General features: G+C 43.5%; 1 protein-coding gene and 1 long non-coding RNA gene across 4 annotated transcripts in view; one reads left to right on the forward strand and one right to left on the reverse strand.

Annotated features, from left to right (window-relative positions):
* ETV4 (ETS variant transcription factor 4) overlaps nt 1–11,117 on the reverse strand; it is a 153,668-nt gene extending 142,551 nt beyond the window's left edge. Inside the window, exon 1 of one of the 3 annotated variants that reach the window (XM_075846765.1) lies at nt 10,289–11,117. The gene's annotated coding sequence lies outside the window, so the exon portion shown is untranslated. Of the gene's footprint in view, nt 1–5,894; nt 5,988–10,257 lie in introns of those variants that run through there. The other 2 variants (XM_075846767.1, XM_075846768.1) reach the window with 2 other exon arrangements.
* Nucleotides 11,118–14,739: 3,622 nt separating this feature from the next.
* The window catches only part of LOC142665439 (uncharacterized), a 28,314-nt gene continuing 19,385 nt past the window's right edge, over nt 14,740–23,668 (forward strand). The window contains exons 1-2 of the long non-coding RNA XR_012851505.1: nt 14,740–14,786; nt 20,048–20,074. This is a non-coding gene — a long non-coding RNA (uncharacterized LOC142665439). The remainder of the gene's footprint in view (nt 14,787–20,047; nt 20,075–23,668) is intronic.

A 23,668-nucleotide genomic window follows, 5' to 3' on the forward strand; every position in this document is an offset into this window, starting at 1 on the left:
TTATTGTTTTTATTAATTAAAACTTTTTATTTATTTATTTTTCTTTAACATTTTTTTTCACACTTACCTGGGGACTTTAAGATCTGATCTTCTGATCCCCTGTACAATACGCTGCACTACTTATGTAATACAGTGTATTGTAACTGTCATTCTTCATCTGACAGTTAAGCCTATTAGGTCCTACCTTGGGCAATAATAGACTTCGGTACCTGGCCAACCAGGGTTAGGCTTCCTTATTGCCATAGCAACCATCAGCACATGCGGAAATGCACTGTAAATCAGGACGTACAGTCACGCCCAATAGTGGGAAGGGGTTAGAGAGACATGTCTGGAGAGGTGACAGGTCCTCTTTGAGTGAAGGTCAAGATCATGTATATAGATAAGCAAATCATACCCACATCCTTGTGTCGGAGGTGGCTTAAAGGCCCCCTCTGACATAAGAAGAGACTAGAATAAATAAAACATGGTAGGTGGGGAGTCCTGTTACAGTTTTTGCATCGGGGCTCAGACGCTTCAAGTTATGCCTCTATTGCACCCCTACGAGTGTTTAACTTGTCACTTTTAACCCCCCCCCCCCCACTTCACTGCTATTGAGTGATGAAGGTGCATTACAGGTCAATGTTATAGTCCATGATCTGAAATCACTCAAGATGGAGATCAAAGAGCTTCAAAGAGCAATTTCTGTTTTCTCCTTGTAACATTGACATTTGTGTGGTTGATAAATGGTGTAGACCAGGTCCAAAAACCCTTAATGGTTCAAATTTCCAATGTTTTAGGAGATTGTGACATGTCAATCTAGGCATCGGGGGAGGGGGTTCTGAGGAACTGGCAGACACCTCCAGCACTGCTTATCTTGGAGAACGAGAATAGGAAGAATCAGCCAGGAAAGTCTAACCGGGCCTACCAGTCACCCCTTATCCCCTGAGGATTGATGCCAAAGGGATCGGACCAAACTTATAGACAGTATATTGTAAGGAGACACTAGGGCTTACTTCAGAAGCAGGCCATGTGCCTGCTATGGTGCCCTTGGAGGAAGGGGGATCTGCCCTGGTTAGCCCCATACCCTTTGCTAGAACCTGTGCAGGACTCCAGAGGAACTGCATTGTTCGCATACATGCGAGAGTGGAATTATCCCAAGGGTCATAGAAGTGCGTAGAAACCTAGTACTTTAATGTGGGCCCAGTTTGATATTTGCTATGGTGCCCGCTATTTTTTATTTACACTGGGAGACAGTAACCGATGTTGAAGCATATACTAAAAACAGCCTATGGAGGGCATGAGAAAATCACCTTTGCATACAATAATCAGAAGGGATGTACAATCTAATCAGGATATTTTTTGGTAGATAACATGCCCCATACTATATGTTCAATATGTTTTTAATTGAAAAATATACAAAGAGGCACAAACAATGCAGTCAATGCGAATGTTTCGGCTCATAGGCCGGCAATAGAAATACATATGCACATAGTTAGAAAAAAATAAAAAACTAGTATAGTAAGTATATCCAAATTAAAGACAAATATCCATAAGTTCCATTATTGACATGTCACAGGTCTATAAAAAGAGGGTGCCTAGGTGTTTAGAACCGCAGATAACCATGGTAAATACTTCAAGAAATAAACAAAATTAATTGGTGACTGTCATGAGACCATCATAAGAAAAATTTATAAAAGTAAGGTTCTACTGTACTTCTATGTAGGTAAATAAAGTCAGCTCAAAGAAGAGGACAGGGAGTGCTCATATGCGGGACATTTAATGAAGTCCAGCCAATGTTGCCAAGTCTTGAGAGATGAGTTCCACCTTCCCAACTAACTGGCTCCTCCATTCTAGAAATCTGACCAATTTTTTCCAACCATTGAGGAATAGTAGGACGAGCCGTGGATCTCCACTTGAGAGGGATGAGCAGTTTAGCTGCCACCAGCAAGTATGTTACTAAAGAAATTTTGGATGGTCGAAAGGAGGAGCCCGACAGCCACAACAACACAAGCTCGGGGGTATTGTGCAGGTTAATGTCACATATTATGTTTATGTGTCTTGTTATCTCCTACCAAAAGTCCTTGATGACTGAACAGTGATACGATATATGAGATGGAACCCACCTCAGATCTGCATCTCCAGCATAAATCCTTGGAAGTGAGTCGCCATTTATAAAGTAGCTGGGGGGTTTTATACCATCTCGTGAGGCTCTTGTATTAGTTATCTTGGGTTTTAACACAGCGAGAGAAACCCTGTGAGTTGGAAATAAAAGTAATAACTACAGAAAGGGGTAAAAATGATGCCGAGCTCCTTCTCCCAAGACAGCAGGTAAGTAGGTTTGATCGGAGCTGCGTGTTGCAGGATGCGTTGATATATTTTAGATAGAAGGCCTTTGGGTATAAATTTACTACTCCCTAAATTTATTAACCCAGATTGTATGTTTTACAGCGTTTCCACTCTATGGCCAATATGTTTGACATACGATTTGATGTCGGAAAGTTCTTTCAATACAGGTGGTAAGGCTTGTGATAAGCATTTTTTTTTAGAAAAGCTCTAGAGATATGGCATGCATCTGAATCGCCAATTGAAGCGGTCGGCGTGGTGCTGCTCCCACCATCTGAATCTCCATCTTGTTCCATTTCATGTGTGAAATGATGGCGACCAGCTGGGAGGTCGGATGCTTCTTATTAAAGAATCAGTCAACCTCCTGTTGGTTTTTATGTCTTTTTGGAGTGCTGTCAACATCCTTAAGTTTATCTTTGCTTGTTTTGACCATTTTTATCTGTTTTGTACCATATAAGAAGGAAAGTGCGTGTTCCACAAGTGGGAAATACATCTGTTTCATCAGAACCACGCTCACAGCTCCTTCACCTGCCCCCTGAAACATTAGAGGGAAGAGAGAGTCACCTGGCAAAAGAAGGGTTAAAGTCCAGACAAGGACAGTCTTTCGAAATTGCAACACAAATACAATGAATATGGGATCCAGCAGTTAAAACATTAGAGCAGCACTCTGAGAGACAGGAGAGTATGAGAAACGGGGGGAGGAATGTGGCACTTACTCAGCAGCCCTTGGACGCTGGTCTGTATATTCCCCCAAGGATTAGATCCAGGTATGTGGCTCGTCAGGCATCCTATTGAGACGCCCCCGTCACGGGAGGAAGTTGTCGCCTGTGAAGTTGAGCTGCGGCCCAATGTCCCGGCAGCAGTGCTTCTGCTTCTTGTCCTTGTGACCGGCGATGTCCGCCTTATATGTGTAAAGGAGCTCACTGAGTATTAGCAGAGCGGGCCACAGTCACGGGTGGGGGTAGCAGCGCGATCCCATCTGTCAACAAGCCAGAAATCAAGGCCACAGTCTCCCACGAGGCGTAGGCCTCACTCGTCTATCGCCGTCTGGATGTCGGAGACGGCGGCTGGAAGGCTCTTATAAGATGCCGGTACCTCATAGAGGAGGATCAGTCAGGTTACTGGACCCTCCTGTTTTGGATGCCTCCAGATAGAGAAGGATTAGGGGAAACACTCACGGAGCCCTCAGAAGATGCATCCGGCCACAGCAGCGTCCAAGCCACGCCACTCATGCCCCATACTTTAGTTAAAAATAAAGCCAGTTTAGTTTATTATATATGGGGCTAAAGATCATTCTTTTCTCTCTGTCTGGAAAACATAGTGCAGAACATTTTCCACGGACCACATTAATTGAATGGAATAGAGAATATTTGGTCTTTCGTTTTATTGTTGACATTTGTTCACACGTGGTGTACATGGGAAATGTAACTACATAGATGGGACTGCATCAGGAAAAGGAAACGCGGATAAGACATGTCATTGTCGGGAGTTTGTGACAGCAGTGGCACAGGTCAGAGAATGAATTGTGGAATTCATGGACTAAGGCCAGACTAAAGAAAAGAGGAAAATAATCTAAAATGGAAAGAAGGAAAACAATAATAAAAAATAGCAAATGCATAAAAAGATTCTTAAATAATTGAGGAAAACAGCATGCAAAAGTACCCAGTATTAAAATTGCAAGCCACGTCTCATTTCCTGAACACAGGAAATTTGTGTCAGAAAAAATAAAGGGTGGCTTGATAAATATGGCGCTCTGCATGATATAATAATGCAATTTCAATGCAAATTTTTCAGAAAACTGGCAATATTGCATTGATAAATATGCCCCTAGTGTCAGACTTGTGGCCCACCAGAAGAAATGATTCTCAGTGCCCATGCTCCACCTATGCAAAACATTCGCATGTCCACTTTTAATTTTATCATAAACTTTGTTGTTGTCATTGTACACACAGGACATATTGTCTATAAGGTCTACTAGGTCATTTGTGAATAATCCCAAAAGAAATAGACCCTAGTGGCAAGTGATTGGCTCCAAAGTCACCTCCAAATGAGGTAGTCTTCTGGTGAACCATCAAGGCCCTTTTATTTTAGGGTCCCATTATTGTGTCAGAGATTGGGCTCACTAGAGGATCTTCTGCTACTCTGGCGGGTCTGTCCGACCATATATAACCCATTTTGTTATTCCAAATTATTTATATATAAGTCTTATATTTTGACTAACTCAATACATTATCTTTAACACCCCTTGCCACTTGTGCCAGAAATAAGGGCAGAATACCTTGTTGGGGCCTCCCCGGCACCTAGCTTCCAGCGGAAATGTCCTACCAACTCCCCCTAGCTGCACCCATGAAACTATAGTAACAAATTACACCTCTGGTGTAAAAATAGGGAGGGGGGGGGGGTTACGGCTAGCTTTTAAGAAACTGTTTAGTCATTAATGTCTATTTTAAGGACACAAATTTGCACATCTCAGTATAGAGCAGCCATTTTTTTTACTTTTATGTTTACTAAAATTTTATTCCCATTTCCTAAAACACTCTTTGTTGTGCCTGCCAATTATGGAGGATCATTTCACCATCAAATTCCTCATTTTGATCCCAAGAGTAAATATTAATACTTGCAGCATTCCAGTGGAATATATCACTTCATTAACTTGCAATGGAATTCACTGTAATAGCATAAAGTCTCAGAAATTTATTTCGGAAAATCGCATTCTAATAACTCCTGTCAAGTTCATTCACTGCTACATAAAATAGATAGATTTTTTACTTTGCTTTACATACACGGAATCTTGTTTAGCTTACTTCATTTTCACAGGGTTGAAGCCTAAAGAGTTGTCTTTTCAAGAGAAGGCCTTTTTATATGTCCTATTAGGTCCATTTGGGAACCTCCTCTATAAACAAGAGGGGAGAGCCGCTAACAGACTCTGACCTGACAGACTGAGCCCATCTATGTATTACATAGTTGGCCAAAAATTTTAGATGAAATGTATGGCTTCCCCTAACGATAAGGATGGCCATACATTTTAGATAGCAAATAACAATTGTTCGGCCGACATCTATTCCTTCCGACTCCCCCATACACATGCACGCTTTGCTCGGCCGAGCGTGCATGTGTTTTCAGGGAGGAAGTTGCTGCCAGACTTATCTGTCAGCAGCCTATCTAATAACAAACAAAAGGATTTGGCATGTTGAAATTCAAAATGCCCGACCCTTCTCTCCCCTGACATATACCGATGGGGAGAGTCGGGACGCCGCCATACACATTAGATGGTTGGCCGGTCCCGACAAAACCGGTGGTTTTAGCTGACATATGTCTAATGTTTATGGTCACCTTAACAGCTGCTCGTTGGGGGCTTCAGAAACTAGACCATCTTCTGATGGCTTGGCCATCTTAAATCTGAAACAGAATTGACGGTCAGAGTTTTTTTTTAGAAACTACAGATGAATGATTGATAATCTGCTAAAGTTTTAATCTGGAGTGTCTAATTTATTTAGCCATCGATGGACCATTACTGTAGAATCGGACGATCGATGGATAATCGTTCAGTCGCTACATCTACTGACATTTACCTGTAATAATGTTGATAAAATCGGCCTGGAGTACAGATGGCAGACTGTTTAGTCGTCTTTCTGTTTTCTGTCAATCTGTCTCTATAACGATCCTCCTTTGTAATCCTAATTGCTGGTCGTTTTTTAACCCTTTCATACATAAAAGATATAAAAAAGATAAGAACAGTTGAATAGATTTTTTTCAGTGCTAACTCATTGCAGCTGTTAAACGCACATCAGTCATTATAAGGACTACATTAGAATTTGCATACTAATAATGATTCAAATCAGAAAATTATTTGGAAAATTTGCATTGCCTTCTTTTAGTAGACCTATCATCACCTCTCTTTGCAGCTGTCCCATACTCTGATAGGATTTTGCTTACCAAACTCCCCATTTTCCTAGTTAAAGAAAAGATTTTACATACAGAGTGGTTCATAAATGATCGATAATGCAGAGGAAGAAATCCACTCTCCATCATACTGCTGTGGATTTACAAGTGCCAAAAAATGCTCTGACAAGTGACAATATCTAATAGGATTATTATACCCAGCACCACCAATTACATGAAGGGGTTTATCCGTGTTATAACCAGGGTCGGCTCCAGGTTTATGTGGGCCCTTGGGAAAAACAGACTTAGTAGGCCCCTTTGCGGTGGAACTCACGGCGGCAGCAAAATGGTAGAAAACGCCACTTTGCGCCCACATATAGACGTTAGGCCCTGTTTATGCCCCCATATGGAAGTTAGGCCCCCAGTTTGTACCCCCATAAATTTAGTGCCCTCTGAAGATAGACGCCACACAGCCCCCCTCCCAGGTAGTGCCACACAGTCCCCCTCCCTGGTAGTGCTACACAGCCCCCCTCCCAGGTAGTGCCACACAGCCCCCACCTCCCAGGTAGTGCCACAAAGCCCCCACCTCCCAGGTAGTGCCACACAGCCCCCACCACCCAGGTAGTGCCACACAGTCCCCTCCCCCAGGTAGTGCCACACAGCCCCCTCCTCCCAGGTAGTTCCACATGTATCCATATATGGACAGTGATGTGAGTGGCTTCCCCAGAGACAGAGACTCGGAGCAGAGCCGCTTGTAGCGCTCTGCCTGGGACTCCTTCTCTCCCTCTGACATCACTGTCCATATATGGAACTGGGTACATCTCCTTCCATGGGCTGAAGTCTCTTATAATAATCACATGAGTGAATCTATTGCTGCTTCTCCATTTTTCATCGTTTACAGCCAACATCGTCATGTCCCTCTACCTGTATTTGCTGCATCCCAAGTTCCTTCAGCTAATGTTTCATATGGGAGTTTTCTCCAGATCTGGCAGAAAACCAAGTCTGCGATCCTGCAAATGGTGGATTGCAGGAAGCAGTATGCTGATAAGAAAAGAAGTTCCCTCTCGGAATCAAGGTCTGGTTATCTTCTAAGAATATTCGCCTGAAAATCCCCTTCTATAAATTTGCTCCTCGGTTTCTCGGTCCCTTTGAAGTCTTGCAACAGATCAATCAAGCTACGTTTGCCTCCTACTCTCAAAATTCCTAATTCCTTCATGTGTCTCACCTGAAACCTGTGGTCCTCAATCGCTACAGTAAGTCCTCTAATTCTACTACAGCTCCTAGAGGTTCGGCTGAAGTTTTTGAAGTCAAAGAGATCCTGGATCTCAACAAGGTTGAAAGGAGGACATTTTATCTTGTGGACTGGAGGGGTTTAGGTTCTGAGGAGAGATTCTTGGAACCTGAAGAGAACATTAATGCTCATGCCCTCATCAAGAAATTCCTCATACGCTCTGGACCTAAGAAGTGGGAAGGGGCGTGAGGGGGGCTACTGTAGCGCCGACGGCCCCCGGACCATCAGCATCTCCCCTACCCTGGCGGCCGCGACCGTCAGGCTGTATGTACTTACCACCGACGTCCTCTTCCTCCTACTACGGGATGCCAGTGCGCCCTGACCCCTGCTCCTGGGACCCGTAGGGTGTACGCGCGCTCCGGCCGATTCTTAAAGGGCCAGCGTGCACACCAGGAATAGTGGTCCCAGCCTATCCTTGAACATCTAGCACTATTTAAGGAACTCTGCCCACTATCCCAGTGCGTGAGCAACGCTGTACTAACCTAGTGTTATCCTGCGAAGGTTCCGTATCCTGTGTCAGTTACCAGTCGGTATCCAGCATCCTGTGTTCTGTGTCCGTGCCCAGTCGTAATCCTCTGTCATGTATCCTGTGTCCGTGACAAGTCGGTATCCTGCATCCTGTGTCCGTGAACAATCGGTATCCTGTGTTTGTGACCAGTTGGTATCTTGCATCCTGTGTCCATGACCAGTCGGTATCTTGTATCCTGTGTCCTGTATCCTGTAGCCTGCCTCCAGTAATCTGGCACTAGCCTGCTTCCAGTAATCCGGCACCAGCCTGCTGCCAGTATTCCGATACTAGCCTGCTTCCAGTAATCCGGCACTATCTGTTATCTGACTGTATCCAGCTGCCACCAAGGTACCATCTACCTGTGACTGTTTAACATCTGTCTGGCCAGCAGCTACTCCATTAAGGCGGTGTGGCCCAGTGGATCCACAACCCCATTGGACATGACAGCCATGTGGAAATTGCAAAGTCAACCATAGCACGGTTGAGACAACCCCCTTAAATGACAGCAGTAGTAGTAGTAGTAAGAGTTCCTTGTAGCATCTCTCACACTGGTAATACAAGAAATATTGTCCCTAAAAAAAGCCAGAGAAATGTCCACCAGACAGTATGACTTATGCACACAGATGTATTACAGATCCATAATATGGCACCCAAAGAAATCAATGGGCCCATACTGGACCTCCATGTACTTGCGAAGGCATGGTTCACTACATACTGTATTACGCAGGTACCATAAAAGCAAAGCACGGAGGCACCACATAGTGGCAGACAAAGTTCCTAAGGCTCCGCAATGTGCACAAGACCTTCGTGATACTGCGGTAAACTCCTAGCAGGAAGGGGAAATGTAAAACTCTACTGTGCATGTCAAATGCTGCTGCACAAAATAGTAATTTCAGTGCAGAAGTGAAAGGTAACATGACCCAGTGAAATCTTAACATCCAAGAAGGTCCATAACACTAATGGGCGAGTGTTATGGACCTAATATAACACCAATCCTGGAAAAATATTTTAAAGTAAATAGGGCAGCCCATGTACAAAAGTGGCGAAGTTTTTAGTTTTTTGGTGGGACTTTTTTTTGGGTCAGTGGTGTTTTTTTGGGCAATTGCAGCATGGTATTGATTTTTTTTCAGCCATTTAGTGGCGTGCATGTGTCAATGTGGGTTGCGTTTTTTATGGCGATTTTTGCTGCGTTTTTTCAGATATTTTTACCACATCATTTGCAATGTTAAAAACGCCACATAAAATTATGCATAGAAAAACGCAGGTACTAAATCACACTATTTAAAAAAAATCCGGAAAAATGCAAGTAAAAAAGTAAATGTCAAAAACCTTGCAAAAAAACAACTGTGAAGGAAGTCGTTAAATGTGAAAAACCCTATTAATGTAGGGGGCAGGTTAACGGAACTTTATTTCACAGTTTTTCAGTCATGTATGCAATGAGTGCAAATCAGATAATCTGGACATAAATAAAATTAGGAAATATCAGTGAAATGTGTGATTGATTTGTTTTTTATACATTTGTACCTGTTTTTACTTGTATATGACAACATTAGTTTATAATATAGGACACTCTGCAGACATCGAGTTGTTAGTCTAGATTGAACTAAATGAAATATACTCTTAAATGTCAGCTCATCTTGTTTTTAGAAGCTTCTTGTGTAAGGAGAATCTCTCACCTCCAGTCATTGGTCAATAAAAGCGTTCTATATTTTCAACAAATATTGAATACAAAAATACACTAATGTATTGTGCCGTCCCTCTGTAATTCCTCCTGGAAATGCATAACTAAATTGCCAACTGGGTGTTACCATTCCCCTTTTCACTCTGACATTGTTCAATCAGTGCCGAAATGGACACACCCTATTGACAAGGGGAGTGGTAACGACAAGTTTCAATTTATTCATACATATCCAGGAGGTATATCAGTACAACGCAAAGTTCTAAGACAAGATGCTCCAGCATTGTTATTTAATTGGGAATATACAAATTTACCAAAGCAAACATGTCAGTTGAGCTGACTGATCCTCTTTAATATCTAATACTATGTTAAACTTTTCCCGAAGACCAACCATTATATAAAGCTAATAATGGGCATAGCTCAAGTGTCCCAAAAGATGACCAATAGATATAAATTCTCCATGTTCATAATAGTCATACCAAACACATCTTCTCTAAGGAAAGGTGCCTAATCTTTCAGATCCTTGACCCAAGCTTGTGAATAATCTTGAGAAATAATCTAATCACATATGTGTACCTTCATTCTCAGCATAGTAGATTGTTGTTACCTGTAGTTCATATTCCAATTGTTGAACCTATTTTAAAGGGGTTGTGTGAGGAAAAAAAAATCAAAGCTGCTGCCTTCCAGGAAGTCGTGTCACTTGTCTACGGGTTGTATCTGGTATTGCAGCGCAGGAGCAGGACTGGCCTTAGGATATGTCGTGAAAATCCATCGCTCAAAATATATTAGACTGAAATTTATACGAGTCCCAACAGACTCTCAAGGCCAGACTCCATTAGTCAGAATCCTAATTAGGATATTTCACCGATATATATCGAGAGAGGAGAAGAAAACACACAGACACGCTGAAATGTTCAAAATTCTCATCTGAAGGATTTATTACCAAACTCAAACTGTTAAACTGAAATTCAGAAGGGGTGTAGGCTTGAGGTAAACCAATCAGAGACAATGTAACAATATTTGTTATTCAGTAAAAAGCATACAATAAAATACATCATTATAATTCTTCACACATTATGTTTACAGGTTTCTTATCTCTCTTTTGGACAGAATGTCCTCGTGGAGATGGGGGGAGACCTTCCCTCACGCATACTTGCCATCCCCCCATCTCACTCCCATCTCCCTCCCTGTCCATCTTCGCATGGGAACCAAGGTCAAAGATAAAACACACGAAATCAACATTACTTGTATTAAAGGAACAATGACTTTTCTATTCACTACAATAAAACCAAGATGGGAACTCCAGACAAGATGGCTGCTGCACGAAACTAAATCATTTAAACATTATCATCACTTTCACATAATACATATCTTAGTAATTCGGCATCCTGCTTGATAATTCACAATGTAATTTCACACAGAGAATATAAGCAAATAAATCATCCTTCACAGATAGATAGCGCTCTGTGCAAAATTTTCTTTTCTCGCCCCATCCCTATCATAGAAAAAAATGTCCCATAAAAAGTATAATGCCCCCATACAGTATAATGCCCCTTATTTTCCATCTCCACAGTATAAGGTCCCCTCTAGTGAGCCCCACACAGTATAATTCCCCTTTAGTGGTCCCCACACAGTATAATGCCCGCTTAGTGGCCCCACACAGTGTAGTGCTGCCTTTGTGACCCCCACACAGTATAATGTCCCCTAAGTGCCCCCACACAGTATAATGTCCCCTTTAGTGCTTCCACAGTATAATGCCCCCATTAGTACCCACACACAGTATTATGTCACCGAAGTGCCCCCACACAGTATAATGCCCCCTTTTGTGCTCCCACAGAATAATGCCCCCTTTAGCGCCCACACACAGTATAATGTTGCCCAAATGCCCCACACAGTATAATGCCTCCTTTAGTGCCACCACAGTATAATGCCCCCGTTAGTGCCCACACACAGTATAATGTCCCCCAACTGACCCCACACAGTTTAGTGACCTTACACAGTATAATGCCCCCTTGTGACCCCCACATAGTATAAATAATGCCCCCTTATGCCTCCCCACCTTATGCCCCCACTGTCACACAGTATAAATATGCCTCACACACTGTATACAGCACCATTTATGCCCCCACCATCCCCCTTATGCCCCCCACTGTGCCATATAGCAATTATAATCTATAATAATGTAAAAATAATAATTGTGTATAAATAATGGCTGCCTCGCAGTCTGGAGACTCGGGAACCGAGCGGTGGTTGATTTTTACTCCCCACTTGTAGCTTCCGGGTTCTCCTTCTCTGCTCTGGCCCCGGCGCTGCACTGTAACACACACGTTGCATTGCCACGTGACATGTCATGTGCTTTGCTAGCGCAAGAGCAGAGAAGGCGCGCCCGGGGGGAAAAGCAGCTGCAGAGTCGCCAGGCCCGGGCTCTTCAGAAACACAGGCAGGGGAGGGGAGCTAGCATAGCGCCCCTTCTACTTGCTGGAGTGATGCACCCTGTGTGATGGCACAGGGCGCACACCCCAAAGGTCGTCCATGCTCAGGACCATTCAATTGAAGGCTGCTGAGTTGCAATACCAGGTACAGCCAATGGACAAGAGTGTCACTGTTTTCAGATATGAGTTTTTCTTAATCTCATATAACTCCTTTAAGTAGAGGATTGCTCACTTAGAAAGAAAACAAGGTAAAGCTGCTGCCAGTCAGTGATAGCTTTCCACAGTCCAATTTAGGCTCTTATATGATGTTCCAGTGCATTAGCTTCTAAGATAGAAATGTTTAAAAGATGATCTAATGCATATTCATGTATCACTACTGATTGATACATTACACTCATACTGGAAAATGATGGACTTACAGTCAGGAAGCTCATAAAAAGATTGTTTTTCATTAATAAGAAATAGACAGATACATTTTGCAAATTAAGTGTATGAAATTTCTAATTTACAAATGTTCATGAAATTAGAAATCAATGACATTGCATTTGCTGTGATCATCTTGTAGCCAAAAAAAAAAAAAAGGCTGATGGGGTGACACTGTAAGTCCCCATTGAACTGCTCCAGCATTTCTGGTTTCCCTACGACAACATATCTCCCCATTTGCTCTGGTAGTGTCATAGGCACACTGTCATTAGGCCGCATGTATACCACCTTAAAAATCGTCCAATTACTGACCCATTCACTTCTATTGTCCACGGACACCTTCCCGTTTATTTACAGGAAGGTGTCCGTGCTGTAGAAAGCCATCACAAAAGCTAGGACATGTCCCATCCTATGCTTTTTACGGACTGTGCTCCCATACTTTGTATGGGAGAACAGGCCGAAAATGGGGGTGGCTGTCCGCGGCTGGCCGTGCCCGCAATCACGGGCCAGGATTACGGGCACGACCGTGTGCATGGGGCCTTAGTCAAGAGCTACAACCTCATCATTGTACACATCCTAGTTTAAATAGTAGTATTCAGCTTGTAGACAATGATAAGGACAAAGATTTGGATCTACACAATGAATCTCATATATTAAAACTAGTCCCCTCAATAATTGGAGCAGTCGGTTAGGGTATGTGCACACACACTAATTACGTCCGTAATTGACGGACGTATTTCGGCCGCAAGTACCGGACCGAACTCAGTGCAGGGAGCCGGGCTCCTAGCATCATAGTTATGTACGATGCTAGGAGTCCCTGCCTCTCTGCAGGACAACTGTCCCGTACTGTAATTATGTTTTCAGTACAGGACAGTAGTTCCACGGAGAGGCAGGGACTCCTAGCATCGTACATGAGTATGATGCTAGGAGCCCGGCTCCCTGCACTGTGTTCGGTCCACTACTTGCGGCCGAAATACGTCCGTCAATTACGGACGTAATTAGTGTGTGTGCACATACCCTTATAGTAATCAATCAGTTATTTATTAATTTTTTGGCATTTTCTAAACTGCACTGGAAAATGAAAATTGGACTACTTTTGGCTCTACTTTTTGTCTGGAATTATTTTGTATACACGAGACCCAATATTCCTACAAAAAAAGGTGAACAGCTGAAACAGAAGAGGGGAACACGTTGCTGACACCAGTGACAACGGGATTTTGAGCTCAGTTGCTGACAACTTGTGAGAGGAGTATGTTTTATTATGTCCTAATTTTCAGACGCACTGAATGGCTATATAACTTGTAGCCTCTGCTCTGCACATGAGCAATGTTAACCAAAGTGCACTGTGATACGGTTAGGCTACATTCACACGAGCGCGACAGATTTACATGCGTAAACCTGGTCCATGTGTGTTGCGTTATTACATTTGTGCTCTGCAAGTGGCATGTGTTTTTGACACACTCGCAAAGCACATCTTTTTTTTTCAATGGAATCGATGCGCAAATCACGCACAGCACATGGATATTCACGCACTCATTGACTTCAATGGGCACGTGGGTGCGTGAAAACGCACCAATAAAGGACATGCAGTGAGTTTCATGCAACGGACACTCGCTGTGTGAAAACTCATGGTGTTAATGGCCGCATTGAAATCAATGGGTCAGTGTGCGGTGCGTGACTTTCACGCACAGCACACGGTCGAGTTTTATACTCATCTGAATGAGCCCTAATTATTTGCCATAAGGGCCTATTCAGACGAAAATATTAATAGTCCGTGTGATGGTTGTTTTTTTAACAGCCATCACACGGCTGCATGTTTTTCTATGGGGCTGTTCACACGGTCATTGTTTTAACGGCCCGTGTGAAGGGCCCTGTGAAAAAATAGAACATGTCCTATTTTTGTCAGTTTTTACGGATCCCTCAAAAGACTCAAGTCTATGAGGGATCCGTGAGAACGAGTCCCGCACGAGTGCGACTCGGACATTGAAAAATGGCAGTTTTTCACGTCCGATTTTACACTCGCTCCTTTGAATAAGCCCTTAATCAGGCCCCCTGTATTTGTCATATCAAATATGATATCAAATATGTGACATCATCTAGTCAAATATAGAAGGGCATTGTAATGTCACCGCATGATGTCACAATGACTGAAGCCTTATATAACTGGGGTCTAGGACATACAACAGGGTAAGATTCCAGTTTAGGGACACCCATTACAGGGTTGTCCCCATAAATACTTAGGGGATAACAGTAAGAGCTTTTCTTTCATCTATAATTTTTGTCTAAATCTTTCTTCCTTTGATATTTGCTGCCCATATATTTGAAACTAGGTTGTATTGGTTCATCTGGGACTAATATCCGTCCAATCCTATGCCATAGCTTTTTTATTAAATTTTTTTAATGAAAGTTACGTTTTTTTATCGACTGTCCTGACCGTAAATGTTGTAACATCATGGTTGTGTATTGCCAGAACATATTGGGCATGCGTAGAAGTTGATTGGTTCTCAGTATTCATTAAAGCAGATACTGCTCCTAGAGGGGAGATGGCATAGTGCAACCAGCCTAACCTGGAATATGGGGTAGCAAAGTTTTTAAAGTCTTCCGGCAATAGACTTTAATAAACAGGCTACAAATTGTAGTGATGTGCCTACAGGCTGGGAAGGGGGTTACAACAAAATAGCTTTGGTCTTGGAGAGGAGAAAAAACTCAGAGAAGGAAGAGGTATTGCATCCTGCATCTGTAGAGCTTAATAGTCTCTACTGTGTCATGCTCCGCCCCCTCAGGCCATGCAGTAGGCATAACACAGTGTATAAGTTTCACTTGGAGTGTTCCTTTAAAAATGGCAAATAAATACGTTCCAAAGACATCTCAGCAATTATAGAAATAGCAGTAGAAGTGCTCCAGAATCTGCAGTGACACCTAATTGTTAATCATAGGCTATAGTAGCTTGGCTCTTTCAAGTATCCTGGTAGAATATTAAATAGACATCCATTGTGTTACATATATCTGGGGCATCCCAACACAGATTTGGCTGTTTAGCTGAACTTACTCCCCAGAAACAAGTTCTATGCTGGTTTTGTGCTCAACTTGCTAATTCTGTACTCACATTCTATTTCATATGTAGTATTTACATACAAAAAGCTACAATAAAGGCTGGCTTATTGATGCAACCTAATGGAAATAGAAAAAAAGAAATAGAAATAAAAAGATAATTGAAGGGGTTTTCCATTTTGATCAATCTCCCTTTTTTTTTTTTTTAAAGAAGAGTTACTTGCCAAAAAGCTGATCACAGGGGGTCCAACTTCTGGGTCCCTCAGCGATCAGATGTAATCTGTGTGGGAAATCTGTGTGGGAAACCAAGAGCAAGTGTTTAATTGCCTTTCAGCACCCTGCAGGGGAAATGAAGCATAACACAGTTTCCATTTAAATCAATGGACTGTATGTGTAATGCTTGGAAACATTGGGTCCTCCGGAGAGAAAGATGCTCTTTGTAGCTTCTCTATTCATTAAAATAAGAGGAAGGGGGAGCTATCAAGAAAATAGGGGGCACACTTTATGTTTTAAATCAGCCAATCCCTTTAAGAAATTTATCTGAGCTCCATATATTTAAACTACAGTTGTTGTTAACAGCGGCTTTGGCAAATAACTGAAACCACTAAATAGAAGGGGTACATTTACTTTTGACCCTGAAGAGCACAAACACATAAATATCACACAAATAAAATCACTCAGATTCCCTTCACATCGCATTCATTTACTCACCACTCGTAGCTTACGGGCCATAGGTATACGTCTGGACCTTGACGTATACCTCTGACGGAAGTCTACAACGTGTCCCACTACATATGCATACAGTAGGATACGTCACCCATATATGGACGGAGACTTTAGGAGCTTTCCCGCGGTCAGAGTCCTCAGGCAGAGCGCTATCCGGGACAGGGCCGCAGGAAGCGCCAGGAAAATGGAGTTGTGGTTTTGCAATAGCACCAGATAGCGATAGATTGAAGACCATTTATCTAGGGTGTAAATTGTCATTCCTAGTGCTAGCTGAACATAGTTACATAGTTAGTACGGCTGAAAAAAGACACATGTCCATCAAGTTCAACCAAGGGAAGGGAAAAGGGAAGGAAAAATTTCTACACATAGGAGTTAATACTTTTTTGTTCTAGGAAATTATCTAACCCTTTTTTAAAGCCATCTACTGTCCCTGCTGTGACGGCTCCTGCGGTGACTATTCCATAGATTCACAGTTCTCACTGTAAAGAAGCCTTGTCGCCTCTGCAGGTTGAACCTTTTTTTCTCCAGACGGAGGGAGTGCCCCCTTGTTTTTTGAGGGGGTTTTACATGGAACAGGATTTCACCATATTTTTTGTACGTGCCATTAATATATTTATATAAGTTAATCATGTCCCCCCTTAGTCGTCTTTTTTCAAGGCTAAATAGGTTTAATTCTTTTAATCTTTCCTCATAACTTAAATTCTCCATGCCCCTAATTAGCTTCGTTGCTCTTCTTTGTATTTTTTCCAACTCCAGGGCATCCTTTCTATAAACTGGAGCCCAGAACTGAACTGCATATTCTAGATGAGGCCTCACTAATGCTTTTTAAAGTGACAATATTACATCCCTGTCCCGTGAGTCCATGCCTCTTTTAATACACGACAATATCCTGCTGGCCTTTGAAGCAGCTGATTGACACTGCATGCTATTATTTAGTTTATGATTTACAAGTACACCCAGATCCTTCTCAACAAGTGAATCTGCCAGTGTAGCTCCCCCTAGGACATATGATGCATGCAGGTTGTTGGTACCCAGATGCATAACTTTACATTTATCTACATTAAACTTCATCTGCCAAGTGGACGCCAAAACACTTAGTTTGTTTAAATCTGCCTGCAATTCATGAACATCTTCCATAGACTGAACTATATTACATAGCTTGGTGTCATCTGCAAAAATAGAAATAGTGCTATTAATCCCATCCTCTATATCATTAATAAATAAGTTGAATAATAGTAGTCCCAGCACTGAACCCTGTGGTACACCACTTATTACCGGGGACCATTCAGAGTAGGAAGGCTAGGAAATACAATTAGCTCTCTAGCATGTCTAGTAACACTGCACCGTTTACGGTGACTAAGCGGTTTTGTGGGTTCCAAGGCATAGGTGCCAAGTCACACTTGCGATTGTAACAAGCCTCGGACAGGGGTTCTTTGGGTCCACTAGGGACAGACCCTCCATCTGGAAGTTGTGCACATACACTTTTAATCTCATGGTAAACATTGTTGCACACACAGAACCGATCATTAGTTAGGTCTAATGGACTCTTTTGGCAAAAAAATGTCTCCAAAGTCAGCTCCAAATGGGGGGTTGTCTATTGCTGGACCACTAAAGGCCCAATATTACAGTATGTCAGAGTCAGGGTCCTCCGGACTATCCTCTGGTGCTATGGTTGGCTCTTCCAATGCTGCCTGTAGCTTTACCACTGAAGTTCTGTTTCTTGTATAAGCTGTCCATTAATAAGGAAGGGGCCAGCATTACAATGTATGTCTGAAGATTGCAGTTAGTCGGTTAGTTCTTTGTGAGTAGTACTATCAGTGTTAATAGATTATATCAGCTGAAACATGACAGCAACCCATCGTATTATGTAATGTAACAATAAAACTAGTCCTTATGCCCTCAGCCCACACCACTCGAATATACACCATACTATATAAGCATAGTTCTTACTAGGAGATATAGGCATATATATTATTGCTCTAAGAGGTTGATATTGCCAGGCACAAAACAATTCCAAAAAGTAATGTATGATATGAAGCAGGTGAAACAAAGTTTAAAGAGAGTCTGTCAGCAATTTTGACCCCTCCAAACCCCTAACACTACTCGATACCTCTCGTAGAAACAAGTGTTAACATGTAAGACATATGCTGTGCGAGGACCAGCAGAGCCGTCAATCAACAGCAGAGGGCAGGTGTTGGGGGTTCACAACCGAGAATTCAGGACACTTCCAATGTTCAGTGGACACTTGCCATCTCATTTGCATACAACACGTGAACAATTAAAACTACTTTTAAATTGCCCATGATCCAAGGACTGTGATCAGTGGCGTAACGACTGCTGTAGCAGCCATAGCGACTGCTACGGGGCCCACGGAATGAGGGGGCCCGTGCCGCCAGCTGGCACAGGCCCCCACATGCCCGGAGGTGCCACTAGCAGCCGCTATGGCTGCTACAGTGGTGGGATAGCCACATTCCATAGTGTCTGTGTCCTTCGGAGGCAGATGCTATTGAACACTATGACAGAGCAGGGAGGTATCTCCCTGCTCTGCCATAGGCTACTGTAAAAGTGTCTTAGCTCTAGGGGTCGCAACGGTCGCAATTGGGCTTACAGGGCCCCCATAGCCACACGGCACTGAACGCGCTGGTCCCGCTTCCTGAATGCTGGAGCTGACGGCTCCTTGCTTCAGCATTCACTCTGCCAGGCGCGATGTTGTGACGTCTGCGCTGAGTCACTCACAGAACAGACCAGAGGAGAAGGATCTGCCACCCGTCGTGGGAACGGGGATAGGTAAGTAATTATGTTATTATTTTTCTATTAGGCACCATGGGGCATTGCACTGGGTAAGGAAGGGGGGATCAGATGGTGACAGATATAGGAGCATTTTACTATATGAGGGGCATTATACTGTATGGGCGGCATTATACTGTGGGGGAATTATACTGTGGGGACAGCTATGGGGGGCATTATACTGTGGGGGCATAATACTGTGGAGACTGCTATGGATGGCATTTTACTGTGGGGGCAGCTATGGGGGTATTATACTTTGGGGCAGCTATGGGGGGCATTATATTGGGGGGGCAGCTATGGAGGGCATTATATTGTGGAGGCAGCTATGGGGGCATTATACTGTGTGGGGGCAGCTATGGGGGTCATTATACTGAGGGGGCATTATACTGTGGGGGCATCTATGGGTGGCATTATACTGTGGGGGCATCTATGGGTGACATTATACTGTGGGACAACTATGGGGGTATTATACTGTGGGGACAGTTATGGGGGGATTATATTGTGGGGCAGCTATGAGGGGGCATTATACTGTGTGGGGCATTATACTGAAATTTAAAACGGCAAAAACCCAGTTTTTTTGTCTCCTTGGCTGTACCAAAAAATGTAATATAAAGTGCTCAAAAAGTATCAATATAAACTACAGCTCGTTCCGCAACAAATAAGCCTCCACACCACTCTATTGACGGAAAAATAAAGAAGTTATGGCACTTGGAAAGCGGGGAGGGAAAAATGAAAAAGAAAAAGCAAAAATGGATAAGTCCGTAAAGGGTTAATTACGTTCTAATGCAAAAACATTTATGACCAATTGCTTTACAAATGTTGGGGTGCTTTTTCCTCCTTTATCCTTTGTGAAATTTAAAAAAAATTCAAAATTTTAGTGGAAATAATGTTGATATTCATTTTCAATCCCTCTAACCATAAGCTTCTTTTCCAATACTTTTCAACAGTCTGAAGTCACCAAAGAGAGAGGCCAGGTAGGTCGCCTGCATAATACTGACATTATACCACATTATACTGTGGGGGCAATATACTGTGGGGGGCAGCTATGGGGGACATTATACTGCATGGGGGAGGTTTGGGAGGCATTATACTGTGTGGGGCAGCTATGGGAGGCATTATACTGTGTGGGGGCAGCTATGGAGAGAATTATACTGTGTGGGGACAGCTATGGGGAGCATTATACTGAGGGGGTAGCTATGGGGGTATTATACTGTGTGGGGCATTATACTGTGGGGGCAGCTGTGGGGAGCATTACACTTTGTGGGGCATTATACTGTGGACAGCTATGGAAGGAATTATACTGCGTGGGGGCAGCTATGGGGGGCATAGCACTGTATACAGGGGGCTGTATAGCACTGTCTACAGGGGGGGCTGTATAGCACTGTATGGGGAGGCTGTATAGCCCTGTCTACAGGGGGTGCTATATAGCACTATCTACAGGGATCTGTATAGCACTGTCTACAGGGGGAGCTGTATAACACTGTCTGCAGGGGGCCTATATGGCACTATTTACAGGGGGTGCTATCTACAAGGGCGGGCTATGTGTGGCACCCAGGTTAGGGGTGTCACGATGGCTGTGTGGACCCACTGGGCTGTACCGCCGTAGCAAGATAGCAGCTGGCCAAACAGGAAACCAAGTTAAAGTCAGTAGTTCGAATAAGGATATCTGTGGCAATACAGACAGTAGCGATGACAGGCTCGCGTGGGACCTTGGCAGCAGGCAGACACCAGGCGTGGTGAAATGCAGCAGGCGTAGTATTAGACACAACACGACTCCAACTCTCTACGGCAAAGGAACAAGGTAGCACGGAATACAGGATACAGGAAGCAGGAACGGGAACACTGGGAACTGGAAAACACTAAGGGACCATATGCAAAGACTAACACAGGTAACACAACAAAGCTCAGGCAATGAAGGAAGGGGCAGGGCCCTTCTTATAGTCCAGGGTGATCATGGGAGCAATCAGTCAATCTAAAATATGTGTGTGCTCTGGTCCATTAAGGCCGGGAATGAGCGCGCGCGCGCGCACCCTAGTGGTCACTACAGGACAGGACGGGCGCATGTGCTGGCATCTCTGGGGAGGAAGATGTCTGCAGGATAATAGGAGTCTGCGGTCTGCGACCGCGGACGTTACAAGGGGGGTCCAGTCAAAAGTTTGCCATGGGGCCCAGTGTTTCCTAGTTAGGCTGGGTTCACACTAACTATTTTCAGACGTAATGGAGGCGTTTTACGCCTCGAATTACATCTGAAAAAACGGCTACAATACGTCGGCAAACATCTGCCCATTGCTTTCAATGGGCTTTACGATGTTCTGTGCCGACGACCTGTAATTTTACGCGTCGCTGTCAAAAGACGGCGCGTAAAATTACAGCCTCGTTAAAAGAAGTGCAGGACACTTCTTGGGACGTAATTGGAGCCATTTTTCATTGACTCCAATGAAGAACAGCTCCAAATTACGGCCGTAAAAGACGCCCCGCAAAACGTGAGTACATGCAATTACGTATGAAATTCAGGAGCTGTTTTCTCCTGAAAACAGCTCCGTAATTTCAGACGTAATTGCAGTTATTGTGTGCACATACCCTCACGCCTCTGACTGTAATAGGTATTTTTCCCCTTGTGTCCACGTCAGCTATTTTGCGATGTTAGGGATTCCGGGGAGGGGGTCAAAATTGACTTTCATTTGAATCAAGGTGAGGTCACAAGACTAGAACAGAAAAAAATACATGTAAAAATGAATTAAACCTACAATTTTATAGATTTAGGAAAATTCTTGTAAGGATATAATAAATCTGCATCTTGACTTCTTGAAAAGCTCATAGAAGGAAAATTACATAACCTTATAAAAACTCTGATTACATTTTGCCAACTGTCAAAAGGCCACAGTACAAATTATGGATTGGATGAAGTATATTCAAAAAGAAAAAGGGCCTAAAAATTATCTGTTCTATGTTTGATATTGATTTTTTTTTTTAGTAATTTAGTATGAAAAATATACACTTGAAGATAGTCTACAAATGCCTATAATAAACAAATTCCTAAATTTATATATAACACACAAATGTGAAAAATATTTTTTCACTGAGTGTATGTGTAATGATAGGGGTAGGGAAACGAACAAGTGAGCCCTAATCTACCCGTCACTCGGTCCCTGCCTACTTGCAACGACCCGCCCTAGGCGACGGGGTACAACTGGGCGGCGGTCCCTACGCTCAGTAAGTGAACGAGACAAACAGACAAGGGTACACAAAGCTAAGGGAAATGGGGCAGTTGCCCACGGCAACACCGTGAGCAACAAGAGGGGTGAACGAGCCGAGTCAAACCAGGAGTGCACGAGGTACCAAACGCAGAGCAGGAGAGTAGTCAGTAAGCCAGGGTCAGTATGGAGCAGGATCAAATAGTCAGAAGCTGTAGCTGGGCCAGGAAACCACACGGGAAGAGTCACAAGCAAGGAGAAACAGGAAAGGCAGGTATAAATAGACAGAGGGCGGGAGCTAGCTGAGTCTGGCCAGGCTGCGATAGGCTCTCCCACTCCTAAGCCTGCCAGCCTGAGTGGTGGAAACTGGAGTCAGTCTCAGAGACATAGACTCAGGTGAAGACTGATTACCTATGGAAGTTAACCCCGAAGCTGTGCCTGGCAGATCCTTTACAGTATGGCACTATTTTTGGAGGAACTATCTGCATGCCACTATAATTTTTGGGGACACTTTCTGTATTGCACTATAATTTCAGGGTTCTATAATTATTATTTATGTAGTACAGTATTTAAAGTGAGCCGTAGCTGTAAGAAATTTTCATAGAAGTCTGGGGCGGATGGAGAAGAAGCGGGAAAGCAAATGACTCCAATCAGAGAAGACGTCACCTGTGAGTAATCAGATTTATTTGTTGTTTAGCCTGCCTTTGACAGTGTCTTATCATTGCTGTATTTATTTGTTCAGTGTGTAATGTAATGTTAAGGCCCTTTTACACCAGCTGCCACTCGGCCGGTGCAGCGAGCGCCGATCAACGAGACATCGCTGATTGGTGCCCGTTTGCTCCTGTCACACCGAGCTATGGATGGGGACGAGCGGTTGTTACTCCGATCTCTCGTCCCCATACATTATTATCATGTCAGCAGCACGTCTCCCTGTTTACACAGGGAGATGTGCTGCCGACAACGATAATATTTAACTTTTTTAAAACGATACGACTAGCAGATGATCCAGCGTTAGCTCGTTCATCTGCTGATCGCTGCCTTGTTTACACGGGGCAATTATCAGTAACGAGCGTTATATTAACGCTCGTCTGCCCGATAATCGTGCTGTGTAAAACCCCCTTAACCCCTTTACGACGAAGGACGGATATATCCGTCTGGTGCAGGAGTTAGTTCCTGCAAAAGGACGAATATATCCGTCCTCTGATCGCGTGAGTACTGCCAGTGTACACACGCGATCAGCGGCAGGAGCACGGCTGTTATACACAGCCTGGCTCCTGCCGCAACTGCCGGAATCGAAGAGCACTCCGATTCCGGCAGTTTAACCCATTAAATGCCGCTGTCAATAGCGACAGCGGCATCTAATGAGTTTGACAG

Source organism: Rhinoderma darwinii, chromosome 13, assembly GCF_050947455.1.
Source record: "Rhinoderma darwinii isolate aRhiDar2 chromosome 13, aRhiDar2.hap1, whole genome shotgun sequence".
Classification (NCBI taxonomy): domain Eukaryota; kingdom Metazoa; phylum Chordata; class Amphibia; order Anura; family Rhinodermatidae; genus Rhinoderma; species Rhinoderma darwinii.